Source organism: Herpailurus yagouaroundi, unplaced genomic scaffold (assembly GCF_014898765.1).
Source record: "Herpailurus yagouaroundi ecotype Mexico unplaced genomic scaffold, PumYag 139, whole genome shotgun sequence".
Lineage (NCBI taxonomy): Eukaryota > Metazoa > Chordata > Mammalia > Carnivora > Felidae > Herpailurus > Herpailurus yagouaroundi.
The window spans coordinates 47842756-47860456 of record NW_024412394.1 but is presented as its reverse complement, the minus strand read 5'-3'; positions in this window follow the sequence as shown (position 1 = coordinate 47860456).

The window sequence follows — 17701 nt, the reverse complement described above, 5'->3', positions numbered from 1 at the left end:
GACTTGCCTTGCAATGGTCATATGGCCCTACTGGCACACAAATAATAGAATTTCTGGAGGTTATTGCTTTTCCTAGCTGGTGGCCAAGACAATGGCTTTGCGATTGACAATGCTTCTCCGTGTGAGAAAATGATAGTATGCATCCTGCCAATGTTTGCTCTGTTTTAGCATTGAATAGAGCTGAAAAATTGACTCATTCACACAGCATTTTGGGTAGAAAAGGTGAGACAATGGCAGGTACACTCTTCCATTTAGCTATAAACTTTCAAGATCTGCGTAAGAATCTGGATTATCAAATACCAATTTTTTAGGGACTTGCCTTTATTGTACCTTTCCAAATAATTCCATTTAATTTTCAAAAGTACTTATTATAAAATCTATATTTCATATCTTATATTATTTGTTTAAATACCTTCAATACAATAATAAATATAATCGGCATAAATAAGTTTGAGAAATGAACAGAACTAACTCTTGGTCAACAACAACAAGCAACAGATCAGAGCAGAAGTTCACAGGCATACTAGAGAATAGCCGAAAGCATTTCAGAGTACTGAAGGCCTCAGTCTATGTTCTGCAGAGGAGATAAGAGGGTTTATAAATGTAGCCAGTTAGTTGAATAGAGGTGGATTAAGACAGCTTGCTTTCCCTACTGCTGTTCCAGTGCCCACAGAGCCTCACCCCTCTTATATTCACTTTTATTCCTTTTCGACCCTTTAAGTCACTTTGTATTTCTCTGCCTCCTTATCTACAAAGACTGGCTTATAATAGTTGCTCAATATATGTCAATTAATGAATGCTGGACACCAATCAATCACAAGCTGTCAGTTATGGTCCTCAGATACCTGACCCTATTTCTATGTTTTTTTCCCCTTGCTATTGCCATACCTGGAGCTCTTTGGATTGTTTAGTGCACCACTATATTAGGAATTTAATTAAAGTATATCTGTGACAGGTGCATTGCTTTGTGCTTCTAACTGTAGGTGACAGGAAAAAAAATTTTTTAAGTTGATTTATTTATTTTGAGAAAGAGAGAGAAAGCACAAGCAGCATAGGGGCAGAGAGAGAGGGAGTGAGGGAATCCCAATCAGGCTCTGCACTGTCAGCAGAGAACCCAATGTGGGGCTCGATCCCAAAACAGCAAGATCATGAACTGAGCTGAAATCAAGAGTCAGATGCTTAACCGACTGAGCTACTCAGGCACCCCTGTGACAAAATTTTTAAGAATTGGTGGCATTAGAGGTTTCACTTCTTCCTATTACATAAGCCAAGTCCTCTAACATTTCTTCTGCCCTTAATTTTCTACCCTTTCATCATGCTTCTAAAGACAAACCATGTTTTAAATTATAAAGTCCGGGAGTAAATACCTGTGTAAGAATGCCTGACTAATTCTGAGAATAAAGTGACATCTTTATGCTTATTGACAAGATTGTTCACATATCTCAGGGAGTATTACATTTGTTTGATTTTCTGCATGTTGCTTCTATTGCCATGTTAAATAAATCTAAGCGATGATGCATTCAAAATGCAACTTTATTTTTAAAATGCATTAAGTGTGGTTAATTTTAGCCTGCCTGAGCATAGAAAGCTGGTCAAGACCCCTGGCTTTTGTACTCACTCTTAAGTAATGGACACCTCCATAGTCATTTGACATCCCCCAAACCATCTTAATTCAATAATTACAACATCCAGTCAGAGATATTACTCATATTACTAAATGTTATTTAGCATTAAAACCTTTTCCCCTTGTTCAGCTTAGAGTGACTTAAGGCTAGAAGCCTGCAATGGGGAGAGTGACAGGCTGGAGTTTTCTTTATTTTTCCACACTGGGCTTCTCTTTCCCTCACCCCCCACTTACGAGCCAATTCCTGACCCCTCTAGGGGAGAAGAGAGAGTTGGAGGGGGATGAATGGTGGGAAAATAGAAAAGGTCTTACTCCCATTGTCACTCCTGTAAGCTGGCTTCATAATTTCTGGACCTGGCTGAGAAAAGCCAGCTCTTTCTCTCAAGAGGTGTTTTCATGGTCTCTTCAGAGGTTCCCTGATTGACACTCTCATGGCATTTTTCATGACATTGGTAGATGCATCTCTATTCTAGGCTGTCACTTGCAAATCTTCTTATAGCCCCTCACAATTCTGAATTAATTTCCAGTTTCTTGTTACTAAGATCCTCCACTCTGCTGTGTGGCCCTTTAGGACAGGACATAAGATGATCCCACAGTAATTGTGTCTCCCACATGACTCATATCTGGTCCACTGAAAAAACACTCATGTATCTGTTGACCAAGCAAACTCTGGAAGTTCAGGCTGCTCCTGATACAGCCACTCTAACCCTGTTGACACTGGGATGCTTCACCTTCCACAGACATCAGTCTTTGTGTCTCTCAACTCCCAGCACTGCCAAGGTTCTCCAAGTCATCCTGAGAGGCTGAGATGGTGGAACTAACACCCATCTGCCAGTGACAGCAACTTTCTCAAGGAAATGCCATCGACACATTTTCTTTCTATTCCACCCTCTCTCTCATTTATTATCTCTGATTTTGTTGAAGGCCTCCAGGTCCTAGAAGTAGCTCTCCATCATTTCCTTTGTAAATTCTTCCAATGAGAGCCTGTATCACACTCTGGCTTTCTGTTGGCACTTCAGTCAAAACTGAGACAAGAGGAGTCCCTCTCTAACATTCTGTTGAATAACCATTTCTATACCAGGCTCCTGGTTCTGGTCAATGCTGATAACCACCTATAAACAAATGAAGAAACTGAAGCCAAAAAATGTGTATAAGAAATATATGACAAGTCAAACACATCTAAAATCTAAACAGTCCTCAAATAGTCTATTTTATTTGATTCATGCAAATTTCCTCCTATAAAAATCCTGCTTACCTTTGAATAATCCTTGAAACTGGTATAGAGGAAGTATTAGTTGTTGTCACAAATGAAAATTGTACCTCTACAGAAAGCAGCACTATGGGGCATCTGAATGGCTTAGTCGGTTGAGTGTCTGACTCTTGGTTTCAGCTCAGGTTATGATCTCAGGATTTGTGAGACTGAGCCCTGCATCAGGCTCTGTGCTGACCGCATGAAGCCTTCTTGGGATTCTGTCTCTGTCTCTCTCTTTCTGTGCCCCTCTCTAGTTCACACACACACACACACACACCCTCTCAAAATAAATAAGTAAACTAGAAAAGAAAAGAAAAGAAAAGAAAAGGAAAGAAGAAAAGAAAAGAAAACAACACTAAAGATTAGAAGTGACCCTTGGTCAAAGATTCCTGCCTTCTCAAAGGTTGGGTTTACCCTTTGGGTAGTTACTTTTTTCTTGGCTTGATTCTTCACCTAGAACCTTGAGAATATGTCTTCGTTAGGAAGTGCAAGAGGCTGGCACATCAATTCTTTCCTTCCCTTCTGGAATTATACACATAAACTCCCATATAAGTGCGTTGGTGCAAGGTAACAAAAGACAGAGTTATTAAGAGAAAGAAAAAGCAATGCAAATAAGGTATTAGACCATGGGAGGATCCCAGCAGTCCCAAATCCTGCATTACTCAAAACATAATTCTCCAAATGTCATTTCAAATTTCTGGATAAAGGACCTTTTCCTACTGGGGCCTACTGTCACCTCCACTGTGCTCTGTTGGCATAAGCTGCAACCATGTGCTTGGTTATTTGCCTCCTGTTGGCAAAATTGTTCCCACATGGTCTACCCCTTCCCCCACACACGTGCTCTGTCCCCACAAAGATGCTGTGGCCTGGCCCACTCACCTCCCTCTTCCGGAACCCAATCTCATGCTGAATTAATTCTTGGCCTGCTCCTCTGGATCCAGTGACCTTTATTGTGCACCTGTTCTAGGAAAGTTACTGAACTGGACAGGACTCTTCTGGTTGCAAATGATAGAAAGTCGGTTTGAACTAGTTAGGCAAAAGGGTGAATTTATTGACCCAAGATCAAGGATAGGTGGGGGTTTAACTAGTGCCATAGGAGCCAGGGACTCATTCCACCAGGTTTCTCTACCTCTGCCCCTTATCCTCCCTCTCTGGCCTTATCTCCATCTGCAAATTTTCGTCTTCCACAGACTGGGAATATGGCCATGACAAGGATCATATCTTCACAGATTTCCAGAGAGAAAGGACCTCCATCTCTCTCAATTCTAGGTGTGCACAGAAAGTTCTGGAGAAAGATTTTGGCCCACAAAGTATGAGCTCATCTTCTGGGCCAATCACTGAGGCCAGATGGGCAGGATCAGGGCAGCTTCTGCTGTGGAAAAAGGAGATATGGGGCAGTGCTTCCAGGAAGATGGCAGTGAGCCAGGCAGTCCCCACAACAGATGTCCACCAAAGGCATAATACCAAGCAAGACATTAATGAAAGGGAAACCTAACATTCTCCTGAATTAGGTAATACTTCCAAACAACCTCTTTTAACAAACTTCCACTCATACACTAAGCTGCCAAGAGAAAGAACTCATTCCTTGAGGCCATCTGCCACCTGGATAGTGGGGACCCATGCCCAAAGGAAAAATCCCCACATCATTCAGAACTCCTATGTCTTGACTGGGAAAGAGTTAGGGAAGTTAGATAAAGAGTTACAGTGCAAGTCAGAGCATTTCTGGGAGTCTCAATATTCTGATAACACCCAATTTTATTTGGTTTATCAAATTTTCTCTCTATAAAAATCCCTGCTAACCTTTGAAGAGTCTCTGAAAATGGCATAGAGAATGAACTAGCTGTTGACAAAAACTGGAAATATAGATCTTCAGGAAACTACATGAAAGTTTAGAGGTGGCTCTGTGCCAGGAATTCTGTGGTACCTTGACTCTCATATCTTCTTTGTGGGGGCTTAGATCTTGCTTGGGTCCTGGCTCCTGGCCTCTGGCCTCCCCATCCTCTGCTATCAGGACAAGCAGGGCCTCCTCTAAAAGCCACAATCTGCCATTATCAGAGGATTCCAGGCCTCTGATTATTCCTCAGTTTGTACCTCAGTTTGGCATGGTACCTCAGTTACGGGCTTGGGACATATATAATTGAAACAAAATTCTAATTGTATCTAATTTCATGTTTAAAGGCAAAAAATCAAACTACTTCCCTAGACATAAATGTTACTTTTATTATCAATTTTAAATTACACAACTAATGCATCCAGCTTCTTCCTCCAGGAATTTATTTTCTTCTTCCTGGTGTATATCCTCTAGTAATTCTTATGGAAACATCCATGAGTAATAAGCTTCCTGAGAACTAATATGTCTGAAAATGTTTTCGTCTACTCTCATATTTGAATGGCAATTTCATTGTACATAAAATTAGAGTCAAGACTATTTCCTCTCAGCTTTTTGATGCTGCTCTAATACTTCGATGTATACAATGATGTTGCTGATGAGTATGCTGTCAATATGACTCCATTTTTTGGTAGGTATTCTGATTTTTTTTTGTCTTGCTTTTAGGATTTCCCATTTAGGCTTGACATAACAACGAAATGTCTAGAACTGTATTTTGTGACCATTGTTTGTATTGTTGTGTTTGTTCCTTGGTGAGTCCTTTTAATTGTAGGACTTAAGTTTTCCTTCAGGTCTAGAATTTTTTTTTTGGCTTTTATGTCACTAAAATATTATTTTCTCTGCATTCTCCATATTCTCTCAAGTTTGGATTTCTATTGGATTGATGTTGATTTCCAGCCCTGTTCTACATGTTTGTTTGTTTTTAACTTTTCTTTTGTACTGTTCCTTTACTTCTTCCACTTGTGCTATATTCTAGAATAATTTCTTGGTGTAATCTTTCAGATGACTAATTTACTCTTTCATTATGTTCATTTATTTATTTATTCAGTCCATTTTTGAGACTTTCTTATTTCAAAGGCTTATTTCATTTCCATTTTATCTAACTGGTTGTATTTCATAATCATTCTTCCTAGGTTTTTGAATGCAATATATTTCCTTACCTCTCTGATGATTTAAAAAAAAGCTCAAGTTACAGTCCCACATGACTTCTGCTAGTGTAAATGCTTTCATTTGTCTAGTTTCTGGTTTTTGTTTTTGTCTTTTTTGTTTTTTGAGAAAAGCCTCTCTTTTATAGAGTTAGTGTTCCTCAAACTTTGAGAATATTTTCATCTTTCTTAGGAGTTTTTTTTTAATTCAACTGTAATTAACATACAGTGTTATATTAGTTTCAGGTGAGCAACATAGCGATTCAACAATGCTATATATTACTCAGTGCTCATTGTGATAAGTGTACTCCTAATCCCCTTTATCTATTTTTTCTATCCACCCCCGCCCCCCACGTCCCCTCTGGCAACCACAAGTTTGTTCTCCATATTTAAGAGTCTGGTTTTTTGTCTGTTTTTTCTTTGTTTATTCATTTGTTTTATTTTTAAAACTCCACATATGAGTGAAATGATAAGGCATTTGTCTTTCTCTGACTTATTTCACTTAGCATTATACCTTCTAGGTCCATCCATCCTGTTACAAATGGCAAAATTTCATTCTTTTTTAGAGTTGAGTAACATGTCAGTATATATATGCATCACATATTCTTCATCCACCCATCTATCAACAAACACTTGGGTTGCTTCCATATCTTCTAAGTAATGCTTCAATAAACCTAAGGGTGCATGTATCTTTTCAAATTTGTGTTTTTGTTTTCTTTGGGTAAATACCCAGTAGAACGATCACTGGATCCTGTGGTAATTCTGTTTTTAATTTTGGGAGAAACCTCCATACTGTTTTTCACAGCTCTTGAACCAATTTACATTCCCACCAAAAGTACACAAGCTTTCTTTTTTCTCCATATCTTCACCAACACTTGTCATTTTTTATGTGTGTGTGTGTGTGTGTGTGTGTGTGTGTGTGTGTTTTAATTTTAGCCATTCTGATAGGTGTATAGTGATATTTCATTGTGGTTTTAATTTGCACTTCCTTGATGATTAGTGATGTTAGCATCTTTTCATATGTTTGGTGGCCATCTGTATGTCTTCTTTGGAAAAGTGTCTATTCAGCTTTGCCCATTTTTAATTGGATTGTTTGGTTTTGGGGGGTTGAGTTGTATAATTTCTTCATATATTTTGTATATTACTCCCTTATGAGTTTGTTTTGGTAGCTGAACTTCTCTTCTAGATTTTCTAACTCTCTTTGTACAGCCTGGAGGAGGGGGAGCTGCCATTTCCAGGGAGAATGATAAAGGAATGAGCCATGACACTAGGTGAAGCACAGATACTCCTGACTCTTCTGCAGTATTGAGCACACCTGGAGGAACTGCCTTGTTACTCTCTCCCAAGCTTCAACTGCTCCTGGGTGGAAATGGGTATACCTGGTATGTGTGTGCATGTGTGTGTGTGTGTGTCTGTGGCTCAGTCTGTCTATTGCCACTCTGGTACACTTGTTAATTATGTGCTTTCCATTTTTCAAGTTTTCATTAGTTTCTTGTGAGGTAAAGGTTCCTTTCAATTTTTATTATGCCTATATAATTTATATATATTTTTAAAATCATTTGTATGGATTTTGTGTGGGAGAAGTGTTTGCTAATTCTACATTCCACCATTTTGAAACTAGAACTTTCTTTCTTTTTTTTGTTTTTTTGTTTTAAGCAAACACTTACTGAGCTCACTATGTATTGAGCACAGGTAGTCATGGGAGTTAGAATAGTCTCCTCATAGAGCTTTTTTTTTCCTGCCACTTTAATGCAAAATTCAAATTGGAAAGCAAAAAAATAAAAATAAAAACCATTGAGTTTAAGGAACACTCAATAATCAGCTCAAAATGTCAGATCAATTATATCAAGCCAAGTAAGGTGTCAAGAAAATAGATAAGATATGAGCTATAGGCAAAAAATGTTCTCTGATTCTCCAGTCTCTTCATAATCCTCCATGTATAGCGTGATCATATGTCCCGATTTGCCTGAGTTGGTTCCAGTTTATGCCTGGTTGTCCTGGTGTAATTACTAACAGCATCCTTTTCATTCTCAAAAATATCCTTGCTTAGACTATAAATTATATGATCACCTTATGAAGACACCATATGAAGATAATCAGAGAATGAACATCACTTATTGGTGATAACATGTGGAGAGTTGGGGGTGCAGAGAGGAGGAGTGGCAAGTTACCATTCATTCATTCATTCTTCATTTCTTCATTCCTTCAACAAAGATTAACTGAGGCTTTACCATGAGCCAGGCAGTGTGCTAAGTGTCGGATATGAAGTGATGAACAGCACAGACACACCCATGGACCTGTCTCTGAAAAAGAACTACCAAACTAACAAATCTATTTCTTAGATACAAGCTGAAGATGAATTATATGATCTCTCTGTATCTTTTTCTAGTTCAAGAACTTGGTAAAACATTGTCGACCCTATGTCTACTCAATCATACACTGACAGAGAAGTAATATGTTAGCATATGAAAAGCACACCATCATTTAAAAAGAAAGATGAAATACTTATCTACCAAACAAGGACAAAGCAGGGGGATGTGCAGTTAGAAATGGATTTGAAGTCACTGGATGGCCAGTTTGGATAATTAAACAAACAAAACATACCACCAGAAGAATTATCTAGATTGATGATTAGCATGGTTTTGAATTCAAAGGATAATTTCACCACCTTTTTCTTCACTTAGGCACTGAGATAATGTATATAACAGATCGATCACTTGCAATTTTCTGCTCATTATGCTCAACCCCTCTTCATCAAATTCCCCACTCAGCATGCACATTGCCACAAAATCAAAAGCAAAAAGCAAGTTGCAATGGCAACCACTGTTATTCTTTTATTTTTTTTTAAAATGCAATTCCCTCAAAGAATTTGAATATCAAGTATTCCTTTTGTTATTTTATTTAAACAAAATTTTGCAAGGAATTTTCCTCTTCTTTCCTAGAGATCAGTATTCCTAGAAAGACTCTCACTGCAAACCCCAGGGGAACTTCGAAAATGTCAGGAGCTTCTTAAATGGTGTGAAACCCACTTACAGCTTATTTCTTATAAGCTTTGATGTGGAAATGGGTATTTTTAAAAAATCCAGTGGCAATAGGAATGCCTTGTTTGTGATATTATCCATAGTCACTTAACCCCTGGTGAGAAATACAGCTAGAGCCTTCAAAGGTGGGGGTTCCATCCTGCATGATGATTTTCTCCTCTATGGATTATAATCCTCATCTTGGTCCCAGATTTTGCACAGATGGATTACAAAAGGAGAACAGGTACTGCAGAACAGTCAATGCAAATCTATCTTTATTATTAGAAAAAGAACTCAAATTCAATGGTAGCCAAGAAGATTATCAAGGTAAATATAAATGTCTAGATAGTATCTATGTAGATAGTAAATAAAGCACCTATGCTATCGTGTGTGTCTCTTTGCTTAGAAATATTCAGTGGCACTCTTAGTATAGACAGCAATCATCTAGATTCATATTCCTTTCCTAGCCTCATGTCCACCTGTTTTTGGGCCTGTCCCACACCCAGGGCATACTGAAGTATTGGGGTCTCTGACCCATCAACTCCTTTAGGTTCTCCATGGCTTTGCACACTTCCTCATAAATCCAGAAAACCCTTCTGCCACTTCTCTACCTAGCAAACTCCTACACGCCCTCCATGGACCTGCTCAGTCAACCCTCTTCTCTGAAGGCATTACTGAGTTTCTGTAGCAGAGTTATTCACTTGCTTGACTGCATCCATAACTCTATCATTAATACCATTACAGCTTGCATTACATACTATTATAGTTATTTATTTCTTCTGGAAGACAGTAGAAATCATATTCTTTTTCATTATGTCAGTTCCTTACAGTGTTTGGCAAATGATATGCTCCTTACATATTCACTGAATAAATTATTAAACATTTCTTTGCTAAATAATATAATTTATGACCATTAATAAAACCTTTGTCTATAAACTAGCAGATTTCGTTTCTGTTTATTTCTACCACACTGGGATGTATCTGTGTATGTGCAGATTATCTGTGTAAATTCCCAGACTGTTTCATGGTGTTAAATAAAAGAACAACCAAGATACTCTCATAATGCTTGCAGAGCCAGGACAAAGTGCTTTTAGAGAAAGAGGGTGAGAAGGGCATCAGGGTGGGCAGAGCAGAGTCCCTCACCAGGGCCCACCCAAGTCAATATCAGGATGTTCTAGGAAGTGACAGCACCGCTCCCAGTGACCTGCACATGTTTGACTCACATTTACAGAAGAATTTGAGTAGATGCCAAGTCAGTAATGTCTAGAAATGATGACTCTGGAAAGAGCTGTCTCCTCCTTTTTTTTGTTTTTTTGTTTTTGAAAAAAAATTTTTGTTTATTTATCTTTGAGAGAGAGAGAGAGAGAGACAGACCATGAGCAGGGGAGGGGCAGAGAGAGAAGGAGACACAGAATCCAAAGCAGGCTCCAGGCTCTGAGCTGTCAGCACAGAACCTGACACAGGGCTTGAACCCATGAACCACTAGATTATGACGTGAACTGAAGTCAGATGCTTCACCGACTGAACCATCCAAGTGCCCCGGAGCTGTCTCCTCCTGAAGGAGCTTTCAGAGAGTCAAAAATTTCCTGGGTGAGACTACGGATCTCCAAAGTGGATTCCATGACCTGCATGTGGAAGTCGCCTGTCACCCTCAAGCCTACCCACACCCCTGGCCAGAGGCACCAGCAGCCTTGTCTGCCTGAGTCCACCCAATAAACCCACTGGCTAGAGTCTGGTCTCCTGGACCTGTAAGAATACTTTGCCATACACTTGAACTTCCCCCAGTCCTGGCTAATTTCGACGTCCTAGATAATGAAATGATTTGGAAACACTTCTTCCTCTGAGTGTGACTTTGAATGTCTTCAAAATTAAAGAGATATTTACCAAATTACTCCTTGGCAAGTAGCAGAGTATAGTGCTACAGTTCTCAAAGTTCATTGAGCCCAGATCACTTTCTTCCAATGACAATGTAAGCATAAGCCCCAAATATAAAATAAACAAAAGTGGAACTGCTCTGGTTAAAGCAAGAGTAGGATCCCTACTTGCTCAGGCTACTAGCCCTACTAGAGTTCTATGTGCTCAGCCTCCCCCTGAATGGCTCTGAGGATCCCTAAGGAGTCCTCAGAGAACACTGACAGACACAGGTGTAATTGGATTCCGTTAGGCTCTGCCACCAACCCTCTGCATTACTGGCGACCTCACCTAATCCAGCTCTCCCCTGCTGGCTCTTGGCATCAACGCTTTCTTGCCCCCTCCATTGCATTATTCTCACCAAAATCACAAACATGCTCCAGCACGTCTCATTTCCTAACCTCCTTCCCTTGACTCCAGCTTACCACCCAGTTTCTCTGCTCCCCTTCTCAGCAAACTCTACATACTGCATTGACTTTCTCACCTCCTGTTGTTTCTGAAATATATTTGACTCTGTCTACTTCTTTCTATCTCCTCTGCCACCACCAAGTCCAAGTCAACATCATCTCTTGCCTAAACAACTGCAGTAGGCTCCTATCCAGTCCTCCTGTTGCCACTCTTGCCTGCCTAGCGTCCATTCTCCATGGGGCAGCCAAATGTTTTGAAAGCATAAATTAGGTCATGACACCTGAGGATTCAAATATTTCAGTGGCATCTCAATGTATTTAGAGGAAAATCCAAACACCCTCTCATGGTGTATACAGCTTTCTTCCCATTTCTCCAGTGTCAATTCAGACCACCGTCCACCCAGCTGCTCTGGCTGTTTCCTGAGTCTGGAGGGTTCTTGTCCCCTTCTGCACCTGCCTGATGCCTCTTCAATATTTTTTTGTCTTAACTTATATATGCTATCTTCTCAGAGAGGCTATCCTCAACCTTATGAAGCAAAGTTTTGTCCTCATTTCTCTTTTTCTCATTCACCCTAATTATCCCCTTGACAGTACATACCACAGCCAACAGTTATCTTGCTAACTTATTTTCATATGTATTTGTCCCTTCCACTGGAATTTAAGCTGCATAAGAGTTGGAACATGTCTTTCTTGTCTACCTACATGGTCCAGGGCCTGGCACAGGTCCCAGCACAGGACCTCATACATAGGTTAACTTCTTTTTATTATTCTTGCAAAAACAAAGTCCATTTGGGCTGACAAAACTGGTCCAAAAGTAGATCATGGTGATAGATGCAGAACTCTGTGAATATGCTAAACCCCACCAAGTTGTACGCTTTAAGTGGGTGAAGTGCATGGTACATGAGTTACACTTCAATAAAGCTGTTTTTTAAAAATTAAGTCATTTTATCTTTTTTAAGTCTTAGTTTCCATATTTGCAAAATTGAGTAATAATTACCGAGAGAGAGGAAAGGATGAGTGTAATTTTCATAAGCTTCTGTTAATTTTACCCTAATCACTCTATACACCCCTGCAGGGAGCAGGTGGGGGTTCAATCCTGCAGGGCATAGCACACCTCAGCAAGGTCCCACAGAGATGCATTTGTCCACCACCTCCCGGCTGTCATTGTTTGAGGACTGCTCCCACAGACATTTGTTCCATGGCACTTTGGCCTGTCCTACACGGGTCAAGCACACTCCTGTGGGGGAGGCAAATGCTTGCAGGAATAAGACAACATAGAGCTGGAGTCACACACCAATGGGGTCTTCTGTGCTCCAGATGATGTCATCTCCCAGGCACACACCAGCCCAGAGGCAGCATTCAGGGAGGAGCTGCCCACCTCCTGTGGTACTTGGTGATCAGTGATGGGCAGGCAGACCTGCGCTGAGTTGCTCTGGACTCTGGCCCTTCTTGAGTCTCTTCATTAACACCTCCTGAAAGCCAAGGTAAATTAGAATCCTCTGGACCTCCTTATCACAGGAGTCCTACTAGTCAGGAAGAGCTCTGGATTCCATGGTGGAAGTTACTGCTCTACAGAATGTGTCTAGAAATCTGAGAATTCTGGTTTAATCAATATGAGACACTTCCTGCTGTCTTTCGTGCCTTAATATTTGCTACAATTCCAGTTCAATTCGAACTTTTCTTACCCTATAAAGCCCACACCTTCTGGCAGTATTTTTTTTTTTTTTAATTTGAGAGAGGCAAAGGGAGAGGGAGAGAGAGGATCGTAAGTAGGCTCCACACCAAGTGCATAGACTGACACGGAGCTAGATCTCACGATCGTGGGATCATGACCTGAGCCGAAATCAAGAGTCAGATGCTTAGCTGATTGAGCCACCCAGGCATGCCCCCAGCACTTTTATCCTGTCCTAAACATGCAGATTTATCCAGGACATTGTAAATGGTAACTCTTAAATAAGATCAGAAAGATAAGTAACTTACTGTAGCACACAAACATGTATATAATTTTTAGAGACTCTCTCTCTGTACTTGATACTTGAAAATTTATAGTTAAAGCTATGTCAGACATTGCAATTAAAATGATTCAGTGATACAATATTGCCTTGAAGTTTCCGCTCATAAACTTAATGCTGCGAATGTTACCTTTCTGTACACTCAGGATTTCACTTTAGCTGTGTTCTGTTCTGATCTTTGTAAGTTATTTTAAAGATTGAATGCACCTGCCCTTTGCTTTGTTAAGTGTGTTGGAGTGACTTTTGGTCAAATATAATAAAATTCTACCCCTATTTCAGCTTACTGATCTTGCCTTCCTTACCTATCTCATACTCCTTGTCTACTCTGCAGAAGTTGCCATTGTTGAGATCTATCCCCCATAGCTCCATCCTTACTTGTTTGAAAAGTGCCCTTGATAATCAACAGAAACCCACATGGGGGCTGAAAGAGTCCACTCTGATGCCACTTCAGCTCCCAACTCAGGGTGGAGTGAGCTACCCCATATGCCCCAGAAATGGCCCTGGAGAATAGGGCGCCTTCCACTTTTTAGTTCTACATGGTATTTGCCAGTTCTTTAGCCTTGTTTATCTTACCAGTGCCAATATCCAGGGTGGAAAGTCTATCAGTTCACAACCACGTGAGACCATCACATTAGCGTGTCCCAATTCTTCCTTCTGGGCCTTCGTTCATGCCCAGCTCAGCCAGGAATGCCCTATTCCGCTTGTCTTGTCCTCAGTTTTCTCCACCTATTTAGTAAGGATTGACTGATTTTTGTTATAGAGCAGGCACATTGCTAGGCACTGAAGACACTGTTGTAGGTGAAATGGACATATGACCCCATGGAGCTTAAGTCTAGCTAGAGGAGAGAAACAATGAAAATGCAAGGTACAACTAAGTAAATAAATGCATGATTACACATTGAGAAAGTTATTAGAAGATATTTTTAGGGTGTCATTGGGAAGACATATCTGTGGAGGAGTAACAGGAAAGAGCAAGGAGAAAGTCCCAAACAGGGCAACAGAATAGATTAGCTAAGCACACAGGACCCATAGTCAGCTAGCATGGGTCCAAATTCTACAGCTACTACTCTCTATGTGTTCAGTCATAAATAAATTATTGGACTTTAATCCTTAATTTTCTCTAATCCTTAACTTTCTTATCTGTAAAATGAAGATAATAACACCATCTAACCCTAAAGATATTGAGAAGATTGAACTAATTATGTAAATCCTCTGGCACAAAGAATGTGCTCAGTAAATGTTAACTATGAGTTATTATTACTAAGCTGAAAGCAGATGGCCAAGTAGGGGTTAAACCATGACAGGCGTTTGCGGGAAAAACACTCCAAGAAGAGGGAACAATATGAGCAAAGGCAATAGAGCTCAGTTTATTATAGGGTCTAGGAAAGGTGTTGCTGGAATTGCATGAGTGACAGGAAGTTGGCTATGGGATGAGATAAGAAGTAACCATCTAGTGGCTGTGGGCTTTCTCAGTTGCATGAGTGCCAACCAGAGAAGGCAGATGCTGGGTTCATCCAGGATTGTGTGGGGTTTTTTTCCCGCACCTAGAATGTGAAAGAGGAAGAGAGGGCAAGGATGTTGAGAGTATTTGTAACAGAACGGTTCTAATGAAAGACTATGAAATCTAAGCTAGATAGGAGAGAAAAAAAAGGACAGGAGCTATTAGACAGAGTGAATATAGAAGAGAGAATGAATTAGTGGCATCAACTAGATAGGAAAATGAAAGAAATACTTGAGTAAGTGAGCTAGGAAGACAGGAGGATAATGTAATAAAGCAGGGTCTCTAGATTCATTGCGAGGTAGTCTATTCTCTGGGGTGATAAAATCCAGGGTGCAACTCTGGGATCAAAGAGCTGAGATCATACGGCTGTGACTCTGGTCAAGGTAATGGGTGGGGATGAAGTCAAAAAACAAAGGGGCCGAGGTATTGAATGAATTATCCATATGCAACAGTGCCAGTGGCCAATGTGGTGGCTTTATGCAAGTTAAAAAATGGCACCTCTTTCACAAGATGTTTTACCATCACCCACCAGAATTTGTCAAAATAACTATGCAGATCAATGGTAGAGATGATGGTGGAGTTGGTCCCCCAGACTCGCACAAGTTTTAGTGGCAGCCCTGTCTGGTGTGTGTCGAATGTAGCAAAAATAATAGGAGGTCAGAGTGCAGAGGAAGAAGATATTCTAGGAACCAAGTAATCAGCAGAAATGAACAGAAAGTGACCAGAGGTTGTTGGTTGACAGCAACGAGCAGGAGGAGAGTGGAGGAGTGCTAACGGTATAGAAGCAAGAATGGGGTGCACGAACAGGATACCCACTTCCTCACACCTGGGTACTTGGGATCTGGGAAACAAGTCGGCTCTGCATGAAACGGTGGTAGGAAATAGTAGGGTTTTTTTGTTTCCTAAGATTTAGCTAAAATATTTTCTCTTTCATGAATCATTTCCTGATTTTCCCAGCTGGAAATAATTCTTTTCTTCCCTGAAATCTCTAGAAACGAATCGGTGCCTCTTTTATCTCCAGTTTATTTTCTATTTTAACTCTAAGTCATTTTGGTAGGTTCTTATCTACCCCAACAGCATGTTTGCTCCTTGAGAGTGGAGCTCTGGTTAACACAACTTTGTATCTGTTATAATGCTGTCTCTTAATTTATTTAGTTGTGGTAGGAACCTAGTAAATATTGAGTGAATGAGTGAATGAATATTACTTTTTCTTTTCGTTCCCAAATCTTAGTGAAAAGAATTGGACGTGTTTATTTATTTTTTTTTTTAATTTTTTTTCAACGTTTATTTATTTATTTTTGGGACAGAGAGAGACAGAGCATGAACGGGGGAGGGGCAGAGAGAGAGGGAGACACAGAATCGGAAACAGGCTCCAGGCTCTGAGCCATCAGCCCAGAGCCTGACGCGGGGCTCGAACTCACGGACCGCGAGATCGTGACCTGGCTGAAGTTGGACGCTTAACCGACTGCGCCACCCAGGCGCCCCTGGACGTGTTTACAAACCTGCTTTATCCATGTTGTACCTACGGTCACTGTAAATGTGAACTTCAAGTTTCGCAATCTGGATACAAGGTGTCATGAGAATTGTATTTCATGTTATTTAATCTCCTTGGTGTAATGGAGTTATTCTTTCTATTGTAATTTTTGTGTAGCACCAACAATGCTATGCTATTAATTATAATAACTTCATTGGAATGAATTATCTTTTACAGCTTGCATTTTTAAGCAATAAAACAAAAATTCCATGTTATTTGAAACAGTTATTATAAAAATAATCATATTGTGAATTGTTTCCCCTTATTTAGGTTTTTAAAGTATTTTTATTGTCTTGAGTTAGAAATCTCATATGGAATTGTTTCTTCATGAAATCAATTACATATTTTGAATGTACAATAATATGCTTCAGCCCAGTATGACAATTGAAAACTGTAAGGTTTGTCTCTGTTTTGAGATAGTAGAATATATAAATAATTATCTGGGGAGGACGGGGACAGAGAAATTGCTTTAATGCCCCATATTGGTAATTAGTCCTTTTTTTATTATAAAGAGTATATTCTTATCCTTGAATAGTAAATAAAAGACTATTTAAACATTTCTCCTTTGGTTTCTTAAAAAATATCATCTTGGGGGCGCCTGGGTGGCGCAGTCGGTTAAGCGTCCGACTTCAGCCAGGTCACGATCTCACGGTCCGTGAGTTCGAGCCCCGCGTCGGGCTCTGGGCTGATGGCTCAGAGCCTGGAGCCTGTTTCCGATTCTGTGTCTCCCTCTCTCTGACCCTCCCCCGTTCATGCTCTGTCTCTGTCTGTCCCATAAATAAATAAAAACGTTGAAAAAAAAATTAAAAAAAAATATATCATCTTGTTCCTAAAATTAAAAAAAAAAAAGTCCCTTCTAAGTCTCTTCCACAAATGGTGCTGGAACAATAGGGCATTTACATGCAAAAAGAGTGAATCTAGACACAGACGTTACACCCTTCACAACAATTAACTGAAAATGGATCATAGACTTAAATGTAAAATGCAAAACTATAACTCAAGAAAGATAACAGGAGAAAATCTTCATGACCTTGGGTAGGGAGATACTTTAGAGAAAAGCACGGGTGTGGGGGGGGGGGAGGGAGGGCACCTAGGTGGTTCAGTCCCTTGAGCATCCGACTCTGGGTTTCAGCTCAGGTCCTGATCTCATGGTCCTGGGATTGAGCCTGATGTCAGGCTTGGGACTCTCTCTGTCTCTTGCTCTCCTTCTGCTCCTCTTCCCTGCTTCTGCTCTAAAAAAATTGAAAATAAAATAAAAAATGAAAAAAACCCACAAAAGGCACAATCCATATATGAAATTAACTTCCAAGTGGGACTTCATTAAAATTAAAAACTTCTCTGTGAAGGACAATGTCAAAAAAAAAAAAAAAAAAAGAGAGAAGAGAAGCCGCAGACTGGGAAAAAACA